Source organism: Myotis davidii, unplaced genomic scaffold (genome assembly GCF_000327345.1).
Source record: "Myotis davidii unplaced genomic scaffold, ASM32734v1 scaffold816, whole genome shotgun sequence".
NCBI lineage: Eukaryota > Metazoa > Chordata > Mammalia > Chiroptera > Vespertilionidae > Myotis > Myotis davidii.
In genome coordinates, this window is record NW_006287546.1 from 470494 (window position 1) to 485311 (window position 14818).

At 43.2% G+C, this 14818-nt stretch overlaps 1 protein-coding gene across 2 annotated transcripts in view; it reads left to right on the forward strand.

The window, feature by feature from the left end:
• EFNB2 (ephrin-B2) overlaps nucleotides 1-14818 on the forward strand; it is a 43068-nt gene that overhangs the window by 735 nt on the left and 27515 nt on the right. The window contains exon 1 of one of the 2 annotated variants that reach the window (XM_015561077.1): nucleotides 7637-7693. The exons of the other annotated variant lie outside the window; for it this stretch is intronic. The gene's annotated coding sequence lies outside the window, so the exon portion shown is untranslated. Of the gene's footprint in view, nucleotides 1-7636; nucleotides 7694-14818 lie in introns of those variants that run through there. 2 annotated transcript variants of the gene reach the window in all.

Genomic DNA, 14818 nt, shown 5'->3' on the forward strand with positions numbered 1-14818 from the left:
AAGGGAGCCTGTGGTCCCCGGGCTGCAGGCAGCGCCCGGAGCCTGAGCGCTTCGGAGGCGCGCCGCCTGCCCGAGAGCGCAGGGAGAGCTCGCCAGCTCCGCGGGAGAACTCCAGGGGCGAGCTCACTGCTCCCCGTCCCATGGAGGGGCCTTAGGGTTTTCCTGGAGATCCCTGCACGCCGGCCTCTCTCTCTGTTCCAAACCAGTGGCCACGGACTCAGTGCGGTCCGATAGCTGGAGAGATTTTCAGGACGCTCGCTCCCAAAGCTTAAGGCCCTGCCTAGCCGACCTAGCGGAAGCCTTGACGCCTGGGAGCCTGGGCTGGAATGGGGTCCTTAGACCCGACTTGCTGTTATCAAACGGTGCAGCCAGGAGAAAGCCAGGCCTCGCGGAGATTAACTTTCAGTGTGAGCTACCGGAGTCCGTTTAGAATTTAGAGAAGGCGATCCATCGCCAAATATCTCGCAACTACTCGTCTGTGCACTCAGGGTTGCACATTACCTCATTCTCGGGATGCATTCCGAATCTTAGCCAAACATATTTTACAGAATCATGGAATTTCGGCCTTGGGAAAACGATGGAGGCATTGGCTGGTTCCTGGAGTAACCGTTTGAGATCAGAAGCAAAATCAATGGCCTGACTGAAGTTGAGCAAGTTGGCCATGGATTTAGGAGTCAAGGGATGGGGGATTGATTTAGAAATCACATCTTAATGAAAGAATTATAGCCACTCCTTTGAAAGCGGTCCATTTCAAATTCACCAACAGGCTAACCCAGAAATTCCCAAAGACAAGGGCGAGGAACGTCACAGCACGGAATCAGATCAAACAGATTCATGCACGATGCTCGCTGGCACTTCACAACACTGCTCACATTTAAAAGTTACTTAATGCAGCCCCCTTCCACGTAGCCTCATCTTATATGGGCGTCTTTTTGTTGTTGTTCCTTAATGTCAGATACCGTATTTGCTGAGAAATTTGCGGCAGTAACATGCTGATTCGGAAGGGTGAGGCACCAGGTGGTGCCAGAAAGCGCCCGGCTCAGACCTGCTCACAGCAGCGGGTGTCCTCCAGGCCGGCGGGCGGGGAGCCCGGGTGAGGCCAGCCAGTGCTCGCTTTGTGCCTACAGAGGTCACTCTTCCACGCGCAATGCTCGGCGCCAGACCTTACCTCTTCCCCAGGCTGCCTGCGCCGCTCCGCTGTGCACTTCCACTGATGTGCAATCTTTGGGGGTTGATCCCCCGCCATCCTCATCGGGATTTAATATTTCTACTTAAATCTAATTTAAAGAAATCCCCATTAACCCCTCCAGCGTTCAGCTCTCTCTCTCTCTCCCTCTCTTTCTCTCTCTCTCTCTCTCTCGTGTGTGTGTGTGTTATTATTAGCTACTAGTTTGTGTGTATCTGGGAGGAGCATTAGAAATACCTACTTGGAAAAAACAATGTAGAGCAATAATTATTTCAATGTAAGGTAGACATTAATATTTCTTTTCCTAATGTGTGTGGGGGTGACTGCTATTTACTCACCGGCCTGGTGATTATGAGCATTAGTCTGTTTTTTCCTAGCTGTGGTCACAGATTTAGAGATCTACTGGAGGCCTGCATTTTAGAGAAAGAAGCCCGCCTCCTTGCACTGCTGATGTTGCTGTTGGCTTGATTGCTCCAGTCCTCAAGAGTAGAATTTCTTTCATAGTTCTCATGATAATGGCTTGCCTGGGAGGACTGGGTAATTTGTCCCTGGAAAAGGTCTACTTAACAAAGTATGTAGCTCAATGCTAGCGTGAAAGGTCAGAAAGATTTCTTTCTGGAGGAATGAATAAAAACCCCTCATGTCACGGGTTCATTTTATTTGGGGAAGTTGCATATTTATTTCCAGAGAAAAGTTGGTCGGTCAGTGTGATGTGGCGAGAAGGCAATCAAATGCATTGAAGTTTCACATCAGTTAATATGAACTGGGGAACAACTCATTTGTAATGAAGCAACCATCAGTAATTAGATTTGTTTCATCCGGGGGTCAGCTTCTTTAGCAGGTGGTGGACATAGGGAGCATGCAGCAGCTGTTTGGATACAGAGTCCAGAAAATCCTTTGTAAATTCACTGTCTCCATAACTACTTGAATCACACTGTCTGCTGCTCTCGTCCCTGAAAGTGTCTGCAGTAATTGAAAGAAGTTCTATATACTGAAACACTAGCCCTGTTTGATTATTAGCATTGCATCCATGTGCTCTAGTAAAGTTGGTTTAGTTCTAGACATTTAGGTTGTTTAAGCAGTGTGTGTGTGTGTGTGTGTGTGTGTGTGTGTGTGTTAACCTTGGGAGAGAATAGCAAAATCTGGCTTTTTCATTCATTTCTAGTTAACATTTCAGTAGGACAGTTTTTTCCAAACTTGATGTTCTTGCCAAAATAAAATAGTTTTCTCTTTTAAAAAAAATATTGATTTCACTTGAGAGGAAGCAAGTCTGTATTGGTATGGTATTCTAGAATGAATTACACCGACTTTGTGGAAAATTTCAGTTGAGCATTAATTTCTTATGTCTAGGGGTGCTATTTCCTATGCACCACATACTAGTTAGTTGACAAAGCATTTTGCTTTTCCCATGTCATTTTTCCTCACATAATACTAAATTCCTGATATTGATTGACTTGATAGAAAAGAATGGCCGGATAATATCCAGATAACCTATAATACATGGGCTCCATCACAGTCAGGCTCCGAATAAATACGGACCTGTCAGAGATTGATAAAATAAACTACAATGGGTAGTGCTGTTTAAACAGCCCATTCAATACCATATATAAGCCAGCCTGCCTTCCATTGTGCCCGAAATTCTTATTTTTGTAGATAAACAAATGCACACTCAGCACTGATTGAATAGCCCCTTGAACTATGCTCCACAGTTTGCGTTTGGGTTAATCTTGTCGGTTTTAATATAGAGAGAAAAAAGCACAAAGCGCCAGGGGTGGAATTGTTAGTGCTTTCACATCCACATTCCTCACGTTTTGTCAGGATGATAAACTGTAGGTAATGGACTGTCGTCGTTCCACCGGACAACTGAGCCAGAGAGAGCACAAAGACAGAGCTAAAGCGATATCTCACAACATGCTTGGTAGCCTTCTTTCAGACGAGAAGAGAATTTATTTGGGAATCGGGTGTCTAGGGACTGCACTTTCTAACCTCAGCAATTATAGCTTCAGCCTCAGAAATGGGAGCTGAGGGTTAAGATGATTTGTTAAGCACTTGGTTCTAAATCTTCCACAAAACATAGCTGTTGACACTTGTCCAACTGATGCAAAGAAATGCAAGTGACTTCAACATCCCTAAATGTTTCTGACTCCTAAGCTGAAAGATGAGGACAGGTGAATTAGGCATCTTTTCCAGGCCAGCCAAAAAGTAAAAAAAAATAAACAACAAAAAAATAAAAAATACTACAGATTGGTATGGCTTCTCCACATGGAGTCAGCTGAAGAATAATAATAATAATAGGTGTATTTTCAGTTAATTACCATAAAACCTCTTCTCTGTAAATTTACTGAGATAAATCCTTTAGTTGGTGGATCACCACCATCATTTCCTTCAAATGGAGCAACTGAATCTTTGTACCTTGCCTTCCGCTGAAATGTACCAGGTAGCTCCCAGGAGGCTGATTCTGAACATCTACCTTAGAGCAGCATTTCCCAGCGTGCTCTCCTAAGAGGAAAAGATTTGAGACCCCAACCTGACTGCAGTGGTGCGTCATAGGAATGGGAGTGGCGGGGGAGGGAAAGACTAGACCCTCACCAAAAGAGGAAAAAAAGTCTTAAAGAGGGATATTCCTTTAGCACTTTATGAAAACTTTATTCTTAAACTCTCCCATTGCAAATTGGACAAAAAAAGAAGCGCTCTTCTTTAAGAAATAATGATGAAAATGGTACTCCTGCCTGCCTAATCGCTGCCTTCATTTGCTGCTGACATAAAGAGCCTGTTTTTCAGGTCACTTATCATACATCTACATAGATTTGCTTATGAGCTCACCCTTTGTGTGGAGGAGTAGAGCCTTAAATAGGAGTGTTCGACTGTTTAAAATATTTTGATTAAAATATGCAGAACCCATAGAACTATAAGCTTCTAGTTAGGAAGTGGGTCTTTCAGGGAAGAGCCCCCCCCCCCTCCACTTTTCTTTCTTTTTTTTTAAGGGGAGGAATTAGAATGGGGCTGGGAGTGGAATATAAGAAAAGCAAAGAAGGAAGGATAGCGAATGGGACAGTGTTCCGAACAGCTTGGAAAAACTCCTGTGGCTTCATTGTCTCTCCAAGGCCAAATAATACAAAGACATCAGCAATGCAGCCCTTCTCCCATGATGGAAAATGTGAGCCGTTGACATGGCTCCCCTGTTTAACTTGTTTAATTCTCATTTTAAATTCAGTACTATACTGGCCGTGTGAACTCTGAAGATTTCTTTAGTAATCCATTTTGTAGTTCCGAATCAAAAACAAAGTGAAAGGGTCTGACACAATTTGCTTTTATTTTTAGGCAAATCAACCCTGGTCATAGTTAATAAGGGGATTACAACCCAGACTAGGTCTTTACAGATGTAATGTAAATCAAGGGCAGAGTATAAAGAAACTGATCCCTTTTGATTGAAGTATGGTAAAAAGGCATAGAGAAACTAGCAGCAGTAATCTGATTGTATGGCAATAAAACCACCATTTTCTGTCTTTCAGATAAAAATAATGTGGTAAATCCATGCAGTTCATAAGATGTAAAGGCAGATAAAGGGTGAAGCCATGGCAACATATAGATTAGCTTGATGTTGGAAATGACACGTCTCTGAAAAGGGTGTAGAAACGGAGGCCCTTGCTCCAGGCTGTTGCCTATTATGTGAGAACCACACAGACTTGGAAACTCGGATTAGAAAGTATGAAAGCCCTACTTGTGGCCTGGGATGGTGAAAGCAGGAAAGAAAAGCTGCTCAGTTCTTGCTCATTGGTGGCAGATAATATGGCAAAGGTAGATTTCATTGACTGCCTTTTTGAGAGATTGAGATTGGGGCTGATTAAAACTTCAGATCACTGCAGTTGTGAAGGCCTGCAAGATTTTCCTTTTTAACTCCTGGCCTAACAGCGACAGCCATTCTGTAGGATTAACTGCACTTGGCGGTCCCTGCCTTAATCTATTTGGGCTTCGGGCAGGGACATGCTGGCAGGGAACAGAGACCAGAGGGGAGAGGTAGGGCTGGAGTTATCGCAAAAGAAAACAGAGACCTTTTGATTTCAGCCTTCTCCCAGACCCTGAGCCATCAAGCGCAGAGCGGGAGAAGAAAAGGTAAACATGGATGGTCCCTCTCCCTTAGCCAGAGAGCTCTTCTCTGAGTTTTGTCCTTCCCACCCTAGGAAAAATAAATAAATAAATTATAAATATATATCAGTAAAAGGGGGAATTTAGTGTTCATTCCAGTCAGTAGTAATTCGATGGGCTCTCTCTAGTCTAGATGATATTTTACTCATAAATGCGAGTTTTAACCTTTGAGTCCAATGGGATAGGCACCCTTCATGTAAATAAAAGACTTGTAAACATGTTAGCGCTGCCCAGCTTTAACGTTAAATACAATAACAAAATCGTCATGCTGTTGCATCTTAATGGCCCCCTGGACCGAGCAACCTTGTAAATAAGCTGTACTTTTGTGTTTGCCTTCCACACTTTCCATTTTGGTCATTAAACAAAATAAGCCATTGAAGCCGTGATTGGGTTACATGCAGAGTGACATCTGCAATTGGGTCAAGCCAGAGAGGAAATATTTGCTTTATTGCCTCCTCTTTGGCGTGGAAGAAAAGTTTCAGCAGTTCCTCAGGAGAGTCTGAACTCTTAAGACATTGACAATACTGAACGCTACAAACGCCCCCAGTGCCTTTCCTGATGGAGTGGCTGGCTAAAGGGGCTTTGGCGCTGTTTTCCTTACAGCTACGCGGGGCCTTTCTAGACTAACACATTCTGTGAGTAGAAGATCTGTGAAGATCTTCATTAATCCCAACTATTCTATTTCAGACCCATTTCATTGATTTTATTCCTAATTCTCAGACAGCTGACTTGACTATCTGTCTTGGGCTGTAGATTTATTGCATTTGTTGCCTGTTTTTCTGTTCATTATTATGTGCCTGTCATAGATTACTAGTAAAACCATTTTTTTAAATGATTGCACATTGACCTGCCAAAGCCAAGGCCTACTGCTTTACCTTCCTCTCTAACTTAATTCAGTAATTCATATCCAAAGATCCATTGCGCTTGTCTGGATTCATCACACAGAAGGGACACCCCCTAATTTACAAGCTGGTCACATCCAAGCACCTTGCATTCTACATTTGACAATGATTGCTAATGGCCCATTCAGCTAAAGTATTTGCTTGTTAACAGGGAACAGAGCATGATAAATGTCCAGCAAGCTTGCGGCCTCCTTCAGCTTTTCAGTTGCAGACTGGTGCATATTTATGGCAGGCAGATGACAAAGGAAGACGCTGAATTGCCCTGGCCCCCAGCTTTCTATGAGGACCAGGGTTAAAGTGATTAGAGAAATGATGCAGGAAAAAGCTAGAGAAATGATGCAGGAAAAAGCCCTGCCACTTGTTTAGTAACTAACCATCATCCAACGGCTAGGTTTGTCCTACCTGCTCTGAACATATTTCAGAAGTGTTACACATAGGAATGGTCGAATCTGGCTCACCAGTAAAAAGAATAGGTGATCAATTATGAAATGTTTTCCATGCCCACTGAATGCCAGGTAAACCTATTTCTGTTGCTCCTGCAGCAAATCGGCAGTGGCGCTTTATTTTCCTTTTCACGTATAAATTCAAACATGTAATTCTAGTCCACAGCATTTTGTGACAGGTGAGTGCATGCTTGCTGTTTTCAAATAAATAACATAGTAGGAGAATGCTCCATTAAAGAAAAACAAGTTGTTTCTGCCCTTAGTAACTCTCTAAAGAAAACATAGAGAAACTTGGCAGTAGTGAAGTATTCATAGTTCGCTATTTTCTTTCTCTAAAGCATGGATGGATAAACGCGCTGACTATACCCAGTAGTGGGCAGACTTTCTGAACGCTGGGAATGGAACACTGGTGCTCTGCCTTGCTCTGAAAACTTTGCAGGCGCTGGAGATACTTCTGCTTTCTGTATGAAACTATTAAGCAGTTCAGTTCATATTCTCCATTTAAGTTTGGTTGCATCCGATTTTGACTACAGGCCTTGTGTCATCCATCCAATACTTGCCAGTTCAGCACCTATAGCACCTGAGGCATTACTCTGTTATTTTTATGGCTGGATTACTCTTCTATCACCCCAGAATAGGTACGAGTGCTACCCACCTTTTTTGAAACCGGAGTGTCAGTGTGTGTTTGTGTTGGACAAAAACACGTGACTATAGACAGTCCTGGGCTTCTGTTTGTTCGGCAGGGGTGTACATTGGGGTGAGGGGGGTGCAACTGCCTGCCTTCTGCCTATTCCACTGTAGCTCCGCAGCCTGCACTCCCTGCAGGATACTAAGCTCTACGCATCTCAGAATCTCTGACCTACAGGGCCAGGGTGTCTGAAATGTCTCCTCCAGTTTCTCCTCAGCCTCTCGTGGTCCAGCCTGGGAACCTGAGGCCCGTCATGGTTTCACCACCGGATGAAATGCTTCTGAATCTGGCCTGAAAACATTTGCTCTGAGTACGAACTGCCATAATAGTGAGTGAGGCTGGGCCAATTATGTTCAAGGCCAGCTCAGAATGTTTATCAACCTGCAGAAGAGATTAGAATATGGCAGTTTTTAGTTAACTACCAGAACTATATTTGGGGTACATCTTGGATAAAAACAAATATTCCCAAACCCCCCTTTGTCTGTGGGAAAATGGATCTTTATTATAATAAACTGTCCATACAGTTCACAGTTTCCCCTGGATGAGTGTCCTCTCTGATGTAGCAGATCAAACATCATTTCTTTAAATGTTTTCTCTGTAATCCCACAGCAATTTAGTTAAATACCCAGGGCATAGGAAGATCGGTATACGCTGCACTGTCATGATTCACATGCAAGTCTTAATCCCCTTTATCGACACCCTCCCCATCCCTACAAGGCAGGGACAAGAATGGTTTAATTTCATCCTTATCTATGGGCTGGCATTGACATCCAGTAAGTATTGGTTGAATGAACAGACACAATCCAAATGTATGTTTATGGCTGCCTACTTTATATTAACATATCACCTGCTACTGGAGCTCTGTCTTTAGACCAAGGGTTCTAGTCTAGAACGTTAAGGCTTCAGAATCACCTGGAGGGCTTGTTAAAACAGGACTGCTGCTCCCCCCCCCCCTCCGAGTTCCGGATTCCTGAGGTCTGGGTGGCACTTGAAACTTACATTTCTAACCAGCTCTCAGTTGATGCTGATGCGGTCTGACCACACCTGGAGAACCTTTGCCTTTGAGCAAACTTTTTGGAAAACTGTTCAACATTAGGTCACCGTCCTCTAAAAGGCTGTTGTAGGATCTCTGAAGAAATCTGTGGCCCTGCCTCACTGCTGTGTGCCCCCATTCTTGCCTCTTTGGAGATCATAAGGGATCATCTAGATCAGGGGTGGGGAGCCTTTTGTCTAGCAAGGGGCCATTTGGGTATTTATAACGTCATTTGAGGGCCATACAAAATTATCAACTTAAAAATTAGCCTGCTATATCTGTTCAAACATTTCATTAACTCACCCCTAAGGCCTTAGCAGGGCCAGACCAAATGATCTAGAATCTAGATCACTGACGGTGGATAATTCCTTGATTTATTCAACAAGTATTTATGAACTGTGAGGTCTATTACTACACTCTGAGAATACAAAGAACAATCTCTACCCTCAAAAGATTTACATCCTAAGGGGAGTGAAGGGAATCCTGGAGGGAGCAAAGGCATGTTGTGCTGTGGTGCCTGGGACTGTGTGCACTGGGGACACAGAGAAAGGCAATGGTGTTCATTCCGGAGAGGTGTCCAGAAAAGCAGCCCCGGGGAAGGGAAACTGAGTCTAGAGAGAAAGCCGGCATCTGAAAGCAAAATAGACAGTAGATGTCTGCAGTAAGCAACTCGAAGTAATAACATTTCAGCTATGGGAGCTGTGTATCTATAAAGTGTACATCTGCAAACAACTACATTATTTTATCAGAGCATAACTCAAAGACAGAACCCACAAACGGAACAAATCGACCGTGTGGGATAGTGAACCCAATGCTTTTTCAGCTACCTTATTAATATGATAATTAGCAGTATCCTATTTCAGAAAGCTTGTGTTGGTCATGGAAAGGTCAGGCAATTCAATTTAGCAAAGACAACTGGGTAAGTGCTCTTTTAGTTTAGATCAGAGTACATGCTTTTGGAATCTGGCTGTCTGAGCCCAATCCCAGTTTAGTTCATTTTTAGCTGTGAAACTTTGGAAGCAGTATCCCCTATGTGTCTCTCAGTTGTCCTGTCTCTAAAATGGGAATAATTATCTAATAGTACTGAATAAAAGAGTAATAAAGTTGTGGTCAGGATTTAAAGCGCTTATTTAGCTTTGTGCTTGCCACAATGAGCCAATATATGTCAGCTATTGTTAATTAAAATTAATTGAATATCTACTGTGCGTCTAGCTCTGGTTCCATTTGCCTTTCACATACAAATGCAGAATAAATAAAAGTAAAATGTTAATAAAAATTTTCACATGGCACTTTCACCTTTTATAGGCTCTGATGTTCCATTGTGGCTTTTTAGCTGCCAGACTTTTAAACATTCTTTAAGACTTTTCTGCTCTGAGAAGCACTTTTTAATTTCCCTTCTACTACCAAAATTGGGTACTCTCTTTTGTGCTTCCTACCCCTGATGCTTTGTTGTGACATTCATAGCCCTGGCCCCCCTCCTTCAGCTTCACCGAGAGGGAGGAGGGTCTGGGCAGAATTCACTTTGTGTGTTTTACTGCATATACAGTAAGAGATTGGGTTGTTGAATAAAAACACATTCAGCCTGTAGGGAGGGCAGTGTAGCATTTAATATTAAAATGGTATTTCTTACTTAGAAACCTACTTACCTGGTGGGCATAGTATATTTTATTGAACAAGGTTGCATATAGCTTACTATGTGCCCGCTGCTGTTCTAATTGCTTGACCAATGCATTCAGCTGTCATAGTAACCCTCTGAGTGGTACTTTTATGATTCCCATAGTACCAGTGGGGAAACTGAGGCACAGATTGGTTAATTATCTTGCCCAAAGTCCTATAGCTAATAAGTGCTACAGTGTGCACGTGAGCCTGATTACTCCGGTTCCAGAACCCTTCCTAATTCCCTGCCTCTCTTTCTTATGCTGTGGCATGGAATAAGTAGAAATTGTGTACTAAATTATGTGTTTGCTCAAAGCAGTACACACAAGGTACAGAAAAGGAACGTTTTGGGCACAACTCTTTCCTTGTCCATCTTGACGTATAGTCTCTCTCGAGTGGGCATGCGATTCTAAATTGATCCTTTAAGTCTTTGACATAACAAGGTTGTGGCCAGTGGGGACTAGTTATGAAAGTGTATAATATTAATGCACTTCGTGGGTGTCACTCCTTTAATATCTGCTTATTTGTTTGCTGGGAGAAAAAAGTCAGATTTCCTAGGAGAGTTGCATTTGGTTCTACGCGGAGCGTGTGTCAGGCTAAGGAGATAGTATGACATCTTTTTTAGAGTCTAGTCACAATTAAATGCCATTTTATTTTGGATTTTGGGAGCGGTGCCAGCTTCCAGCTTGTCAGAGCTGAGAAGACTCAAATCAAGTCCAGGCCTATTTCTACAGCAAACGGGGATTCTGGCGTCTTGCCTGTGGACTCATTCAGTACAGCCCATCTGGCTTTTGATGTTCGGCAAGTTTGGAGCAGTTTGTTTCAGGAAGCCGGGCGGCAAGTATTGGTGGGCCTGGGGTTCTCTTGACTCCGGATTGAGCCTCCCCGGATGGCCTTTCCCTGGGACTTATCATCTGCTTATACCTATAGACCCAGCAGCCAGCAGGAGGGCCACATCACCAGATCTTTATTTCGTTTAGAGAGCCGCAGGGCATCCTCTTATCTCCTCCTGTCCAATTGCCTTCCTTTTAGTTCAGGAACAACTGAATACCGTAGTGGATTTAACTTTGGGGGTGTTTTGTTTTTTGGTCCAGGTAATGCCAGGCCGCTTGTGGTGACTGAGCAGGAAATAGATTGTCCACAGGATTACAATGGCACATCATTCACATGCTTCTAAGATACACAATTTTGGGGCAATCTTTAGGGAAGCCAGTAGTAACCCAATTGGTTTTATTCTTTTCACACATTAGCAGCGCAGACCTGGCTGTTGTGTAACCTGTCTGGCTTCTCTTCCCTCTTTCCCACTCTCTGGGCTGTCACCAGGCTATAGAAGGTGCAGGAAAATGTCTCCTGTCATATGCCCACCTCCCACCTATCCCTGACCCTGCTCTGGAGCCGGGAAGAAGGAAGTATTCAGGAGGCGGCTATAAAGCGATTATGCACAGCCTTATAAATTGTGTTGCTAGCCTTATTATGCTTGGCTGGCAAGAAGAATCTCACCTTACATCAAGAGAAAACGAAAAGAATTTTGTCTCTTCTTAAACCTTACTTATCAAAGTATTCCTTCTTTATTTACACTGACACCTATTGGCCTCCCATTCTATACCAGGCACTGGGAGGACAGGGGGCAGAGGTCCAAGGGTAAATGCAACAGGCTGAGTCCTAGAGGCACACTTCAGCTTGGAGAGCAGGCACTGGTCGCCTTTGGTGTGCCCACTCTTTCTTTCAGAGCCGTTTGCCCCACCAAAGTTTCATTCACCCATAAAACATGGGTGAACTGTTTTTCTAAATAGGCAAGATTCTTTAAAATAAAAATAAAAAAGTGATGATGGGAATGAAAGGGATGGGAGGGGTTGATAGAAAAGATACACCCAAATTCTAGGCTGTGATATAGCTCTGCACTAAGACCTTAATTCCATGCCTTTGAGTTCTTAACATGCCAACCCATCCCTGGAATGATTTACGCGTGCCTTTCATCTCTGTGATTTTCCCACTCGGGTAGATGATCACATAGATCTCCACGCTTCTGTCTAAACCAACAGAGAACCGGCTGGAAATGCCCTTTAAATTTCTTTCTCTATGAAAGGCATTTTTCTTTCTGGGGCCTCACCTATAAATAACGAGAGTTCCACCTTCCTTTATAGACTCTGGCTAAAAGCATGGTTTGGAACAAGACCGTGCAGGTGCAAACAGCTTACAGTTGGGAAAGAAGCTTGTACTGTCTCTTGCCCTCTCAGGGTTGTGAAACACTTGTTTCGATAATGGAGCCAGCGTGGTCAAGCCAGCATGACAAAGGTTGGCCTTAGTGATTCACTCTCTCCTTCGTTTTCCCACTGCACAGCGTTGCATCCCAGGCCTTGCATTCAAGTTCCTCAGTGTGACTTTACCTAACATTCAGTGCAGCATTCATGGCATGACTGTCTTTTTCGGGAAGTTTTGAAGGAGGGGGTGTTTTAGAGCCACGGATCTCTGTGAACTGTGAAAAGAAAACAATGATATCTGGGTATCACACGCTTAAAGTTTGACTCATAGATGAAGGTACCTTTTTTAACTTCAGCTTGCGATAGGCTGTCCTAACGTGAATGGCAGGTTTTTATGACAGTGAAAACCGTGGTGTGGATAAAAGTGAAGTAATGACTTGGGTTATTTTCCTGCAAGAAAATTTAAGCTGTGAGAATATTACCTTTGAGGATTTAAAAATAAAATTTATTCTAGCCACCAGTGTTTTGAGCATTATATCACAAATAAAAGACAAGATTAACATCAGAAGGAGTCAGTTTTCATTCAATTGTGCAGCATTGTAGGCTGTGAAATTTAATCTTATTTTGACTTGTATGGTAATTGCAGAATGACAGAGGGAAATGGATTAAGTTTAAATAAAAGTATACACATCAGCTCGCACAGACTGTTAAATGCAAGTGGAGGTCACTGGGCCAAGAGTGTATTGCAGATTAGAATTTTATAAGTAAAACTTTCCTGTGGACTAGTTGAATGCTTTTTTCGAGTACATGCACAGATGAAGAGGCACAAGTACTGAAGCGCCTCACCTTGAAGAGCTGCTAAACTGGTTTACGGGCCTATGGGCTCACCGGGCACTTGAATTCCTGTGCTTCTCATCTTTCCCGTTCTTGAAAAGATTTTGCTTGTCATTGGTGTGAAGTCTGAAATGCACACCCCTCCTCTTAGTTCTCAGATTTATAGCACGTTAATGGTCCCAAATTGTACAGCCCGCTTTTATGCCCCTTTTCTTTTCCTTGAATACATCAGGTTCATGTTGCAGATAATGTTTGTTTCAGAAAAGTGTGAAAGAAGGGGCACCTGTGAAAACAGACAATTGTTCCAGCACACATACACTTTCGAATTAAGGCAGAAAATGTCCATTACAGCCTCCAGTTACTACCTTGTTTCTTGGAGGTTTAAAGCCACGGAGGAGGTAGTGGTACACCCGCTGGAAGTTTTAAGGTAATTATTTGTGGGATCCCAAGCAGTGGGATCTGGTAACCTAATTCCGTATAAACCTGACACCCAATAGCTACACCGCACTATCTCTCTGGTTTCAGAATATGTTTGTAAAGAAAATTGTCCTGATGTTAAAGTGCAAAAGGGGGCAGTAAAGTGCTATGCACAAAAAAGGAGAAAATTTTCCCCAAGTATTTCTTATGGCCGATATTGCCTAAGTCTTTTGGGGGGCCCTGTTTTTATTTATTCATTTATTTATTTTATAACAAACTCTCCTGTGTGGGGCTTTTTAGAAAAAACCTTATTAAGCAGTAGCAGCAATCTAGCATTAAATGAAAGTAATACAAGACTGAATATCCTGCCTGTTTATGAAATGTGCCATCAAATTCACACACTCATGAACGTGTCCTTCCACGATGTTTCTATTCCCCAAGTGCATAGAGCATTTCTGAAAGGAACCTTGGGCTTCTGTGTTAATCCTATTCTATCTCCCCTTAGACTGCAAGGCCCAAGTGCATGGTGAAGTTACAGGTCAAGGGCTTGGGCTTATCTAGAGCAGCGTGCATCTTTTGTCAGCAGGTAACTGGAAAGACCAGCCAGTTACAGCAAAGCAGCAGAGTGCGTTTCCTCATTCGGAATCTCAGACTCACCCAGTTTATGAACTGACTGCTCTTCCTCCCTGCAGCCTTTGGCATTTAAGTAAAATGAAAATCGAAAGCATTTTATGGGGAAAGTGCGTGTTTTCTCAAATGTGGTAAAAAGACAGAACCTTGATTTGTGAGTAATTCTACTTTATGATACGCTGTGATTTTTGGTATGTCAACCTGTCCCTAAAGTTCCTGAAGCTGGCATTCCGCGTCCCTACCCTGTTAGCCAACTCCCAGATTGGTGCAGTTCAGTGATGGAGCTTAAATTCTGTCTATCCCATATGTTTTTTTTGTGTGTTTGAATGAACTAGTACATTGCATAGTAGCTGTTACAACAGCTTTTGTGGACTCAAAAACGGATTGGTTAAATAGATCCCAATTCAGACTATAATAACTTTTTTAAAAATTTGATTTTAGAGAGGGAGGAAGGGGGGGAGAGAGAGAGAGAGAGGAGAGAGGAAGAGAGACTCATCGGTTGGTTGCTTCTTGCACTCAACTCGGAGCGGGGTAGGGGATTGAACCTGCACGGGAAACCTGAGACCCTTTGGTTCATGGGCCAAAGTTCTAACCACTGGGCCATGCCAGCCAGGGTAGCCTCTTTCCTTTTTTTTAAATATATTTTCATTGATTTCAGAGAGGCAGGGAGAGGGAGGGAGCG